Here is a 5,000-nt window from a genome sequence, read left to right on the forward strand (position 1 = left end):
ACATACATACATACATATTATTAATAAATATAATTGTTTTTTCTTTTCTTCAAATAAACCCACATTGCCATTTCTCTGAGCGTGTGCTGCGAGCTTCAACGAGAAACATTCGGCGCGAAACTGTCGAGCGGCCGGCCGTCGCGCGCCGCACCTGTACGAGAAACATTTTCCTCTGACGTTGCATCGGAATAATTATTATAATTCATTATTATACATACATACATACATACATACATACATACATACATACATACATATTATTAATAAATATAATTGTTTTTTTTGTTTTTTCTTTTCTTCAAATAAACCCACATTGCCATTTCTCTGAGCGTGTGCTGCGAGCTTCAACGAGAAACATTCGGCGCGAAACTGTCGAGCGGCCGGCCGTCGCGCGCCGCACCTGTACGAGAAACATTTTCCTCTGACGTTGCATCGGAATAATTATTATAATTCATTATTATACATACATACATACATACATACATACATATTATTAATAAATATAATTGTTTTTTCTTTTCTTCAAATAAACCCACATTGCCATTTCTCTGAGCGTGTGCTGCGAGCTTCAACGAGAAACATTCGGCGCGAAACTGTCGAGCGGCCGGCCGTCGCGCGCCGCACCTGTACGAGAAACATTTTCCTCTGACGTTGCATCGGAATAATTATTATAATTCATTATTATACATACATACATACATACATACATACATACATACATACATACATATTATTAATAAATATAATTGTTTTTTTTGTTTTTTCTTTTCTTCAAATAAACCCACATTGCCATTTCTCTGAGCGTGTGCTGCGAGCTTCAACGAGAAACATATCTATCAATACAAATGTCTATGCAAAAAAAAGAAAACAAACAAAATCATATCAGTCAATAAAATAAATAATAATATTTTTTTACTACTACTACTACTACTACTAGTACTACTACGTGCTACTACTGCACGCCAATACACATACATAATAAAATGAAAAATCGTCTCTCTCTCGCTCGCTCTACGAGAAACATTCGACGTCCGCTCCAATGCCGACGCGGACTATTGCTCTCGGTATAGATGTGGAGCGAAACAGTCGTGCGCACAGCGTCGACTCGTTCTCGTTGCCGCGCGTCGTTCGTCTCAAATAGACACGAACGACGGACGAGAGAGAATGTGTTCTTGTTTTTGTGTTTGTGCGAAGTGTGAGAATATTATATACATATATTCGCGCATGGATGATATAGATATGGGTATGGATTTTCGGAGGAAATTATATCAAATTCGTATTTCGAATGCGAGACCGCCGAGATCTTTCCCAGCTCTCTCTCTCTCTGTGTGTGTGGTGTATAGTACATTTTATATATCTCTCTTGTGTCAACACAAAATAACAAAGAATATACATACTACTCCTCCTCATATTTTATATAATATAATATAAAATTATATTATAGCACCGCGTTCGCAGACCGTATGGTGATGTTACCAATCGACCAAGATTTGGGACCGTCTCCCCCGGTGTTATCTGTGATGTTAAAAGAATACGCTTCTAGGCACACCTCAACGCAGGGCGCCTAGCGTGTTCGACACGTGCGCGGTCGCCACGGCGACCGTATATGGAAAGAATGTATAAAAGAGGACGCACACGCGCCCATCGTCGAAACGGTGTGCGCAGCGTCGTGTTGGAATTTATCCCTCAAGCTCCGGGCGTTGATCGTATCTAGTGCGAATCATGCGTGTGTGTGCGCATGTAATTGCCAGCCGAGTTTTAATATGTTTACAATAACGTATTGAATAAAAATTGAGAAGTTGCGTTTAGATGAATGTTCAATTTTCAAATTGTCACAACATCGATTCCCGCCCGCGGGGTCGTGTTCGTTGCAGTTTTATGTCCCTCACAGTGGTCGAGCATCGTTGTACATCACCTCGTTGCGAGATCGTGACGGGACGGCCGCTCGTAGACCGGTCAAAGTTAGTCTATCGATATGAAGCGCGAACGTCGCGTCGCGTGCAAATTCGACGCGTTACGTTCACGCGTGTCGAGAAGGCGCGCGCGCAAGCGCGCGCCCCTCGACGCCGCCGAGCCAGCGGCTCGCCGAAGCCGCGTGACCGCGGTGTAGGCGTGTCGTTTGCGTAAGCAGCTCCCTGGTTGATCCTGCCAGTAGTTATATGCTTGTCTCAAAGATTAAGCCATGCATGTCTCAGTGCAAGCCGTATTAAGGCGATACCGCGAATGGCTCAATATATCAGTTTTGGTTCCTTAGATCTTACTCAGTTACTTGGATAACTGTGGTAATTCTAGAGCTAATACATGCAATCAGAACTCTGACCAGTGATGGGATGAGTGCTTTTATTAGATCAAAACCAATCGGCGGAGGGCCATGCGTCCGAAGTCGTTAATTTTGATGAATCTGGATAACTTTTGCCGATCGCACGGTCCAGTACCGGCGACGCATCTTTCAAATGTCTGCCTTATCAACTTTCGATGGTAGTTTCTGCGACTACCATGGTTGTCACGGGTAACGGGGAATCAGGGTTCGATTCCGGAGAGGGAGCCTGAGAAACGGCTACCACATCCAAGGAAGGCAGCAGGCGCGCAAATTACCCACTCCCGGCACGGGGAGGTAGTGACGAAAAATAACGATACGGGACTCTTACGAGGCCTCGTAATCGGAATGAGTACACTTTAAATATTTTAACGAGGAACAATTGGAGGGCAAGTCTGGTGCCAGCAGCCGCGGTAATTCCAGCTCCAATAGCGTATACTAAAATTGTTGCGGTTAAAAAGCTCGTAGTTGCATTTGTGCGCCGCGCTGTCGGTGCACCGCATCCGCGGTGATACTGACACGTCTGCGGAGCATATCGTCGGTGAGCCGGCGGTAAAACGCCGGTTCAATATCAAAATCCTATCGCGGTGCTCTTCGGTGAGTGTCGAGGTGGGCCGACAATTTTACTTTGAACAAATTAGAGTGCTCAAAGCGGGCTCAAAATGCCGCTTGAATATTTCGTGCATGGAATAATAGAATATGATCTCGGTTCTATTTTGTTGGTTTTCAGAACTCCGAGGTAATGATTAATAGGGATAACTGGGGGCATTCGTATTGCGACGTTAGAGGTGAAATTCTTGGATCGTCGCAAGACGAACATCAGCGAAAGCATTTGCCAAAGGTGTTTTCATCAATCAAGAACGAAAGTTAGAGGTTCGAAGGCGATTAGATACCGCCCTAGTTCTAACCGTAAATATGTCATCTAGCGATCCGCCGACGTTACTACAATGGCTCGGCGGGCAGCTTCCGGGAAACCAAAGATTTTGGACTCCGGGGGGAGTATGGTTGCAAAGCTGAAACTTAAAGGAATTGACGGAAGGGCACCACCAGGAGTGGAGCCTGCGGCTTAATTTGACTCAACACGGGAAATCTCACCAGGCCCGGACACCGGAAGGATTGACAGATTAACAGCTCTTTCTTGATTCGGTGGGTGGTGGTGCATGGCCGTTCTTAGTTGGTGGAGCGATTTGTCTGGTTAATTCCGGTAACGAACGAGACTCTAGCCTGCTAAATAGGCGTCGTCATTCAAGGTGTGCGCGACTCTCGGGGAGCGCAACTCACTGGCGACGTATTAAAATTCTTCTTAGAGGGACCGGCGGCTTCGAGCCGCACGAGATTGAGCAATAACAGGTCTGTGATGCCCTTAGATGTCCTGGGCCGCACGCGCGCTACACTGAAGGAATCAACATGTTCTCCCTGGCCTAGAGGCCCGGGCAACCCGTTGAAACTCCTTCGTGCTGGGGATTGGGGTTTGCAATTATCCCCCATAAACGAGGAATTCCTAGTAAGCGCGAGTCATAAGCTCGCGTTGATTACGTCCCTGCCCTTTGTACACACCGCCCGTCGCTACTACCGATTGAATGATTTAGTGAGGTCTTCGGACCGACACGCGGTGGCCTCACGGCCGTCGGCGTTGCTGGGAAGTTGACCAAACTTGATCATTTAGAGGAAGTAAAAGTCGTAACAAGGTTTCCGTAGGGGAACCTGCGGAAGGATCATTAACGTTGGTTTTTTCTTTTTGTTTTGTTGTTGTCAAAGACTCGCAAAAAAAGAAAAAAATACAAAAACACGTGAATGATACGAATCAAAATCGAATCCGAGACGGTTGACTCTCTCTCGTCGATTCGCGACGTGTGCGTTGCGACACGCTTTGATTAGCGTTCGCTATCGCCTATTGATACTTTGAAATAATATTTTAATTTTTGTGTACAACCACGCAAATAAAAGAGATTTTCTTTCTTTTCATTTGTCGTACACGTTAATGATAAGTATTATTTTCAAATTTTTTTGTTTAATTTTTTCGCACCTTTTATATTTTCTCATACAAAAACACACACAAAAACAAAACGATTACCCTGAACGGTGGATCACTTGGCTCGCGGGTCGATGAAGAACGCAGTTAACTGCGCGTCATAGTGTGAACTGCAGGACACATTTGAACATCGACATTTCGAACGCACATTGCGGTCCGTGGAGAAATATCCAGGACCACTCCTGTCTGAGGGCCGGCTGCATAAAAACAAAAAGCCACACTGTTCGCGTGACGAGCGGCGATCGCTGCGACTCCGGTCGTAGCGCCGCATCTCTGTCGCGCGTGCAATTGACGGTTTCGCTAGGCCGCCGAGCGGCCGAACGATCCGTTCGAATATATGTTCGATTACGACTCGTCATCCGTATTGGCCGTGTTAAGCCACGTCTATACGATACTTTTGTCGCACAAATAAATTCTCCCCGCCGCACCGTGTCTCCCGCGGCACGGGTGCGCGTCGAGTCTTTACGCAACGACAACGACAACGACGACAACGACGTTCGCGTTTACGCGTCGCGCGTGTTTGCTCGCATCGTCCCGGTCCCGCATGGCGATCGCGCGACGGTCGGCGCCGGTGCGCGCGTCGACGTGTCTCGACGCTGTCGTTGAAAGTTGTCGCGTTCGGCTCAGTTTCTCTTACTCTCGCGAGAGGAA

The 5,000-nt window shown here is 46.4% G+C and overlaps 2 non-coding genes across 2 annotated transcripts; both read left to right on the forward strand.

The window, feature by feature from the left end:
• The first annotated feature begins 2,132 nt into the window (after window positions 1-2,132).
• On the forward strand, window positions 2,133-4,038 carry LOC123719143. Its single transcript, XR_006755208.1, has one exon. It is a non-coding gene; the product is annotated as a small subunit ribosomal RNA (ribosomal RNA).
• A 350-nt stretch (window positions 4,039-4,388) lies between these two features.
• Window positions 4,389-4,545, forward strand: LOC123719141. The gene has a single exon (XR_006755206.1). It is a non-coding gene; the product is annotated as a 5.8S ribosomal RNA (ribosomal RNA).
• Window positions 4,546-5,000: the final 455 nt, after the last annotated feature.

The sequence above is a fragment of the Pieris brassicae genome, unplaced genomic scaffold, assembly GCF_905147105.1.
Source record: "Pieris brassicae unplaced genomic scaffold, ilPieBrab1.1, whole genome shotgun sequence".
Taxonomy (NCBI): domain Eukaryota; kingdom Metazoa; phylum Arthropoda; class Insecta; order Lepidoptera; family Pieridae; genus Pieris; species Pieris brassicae.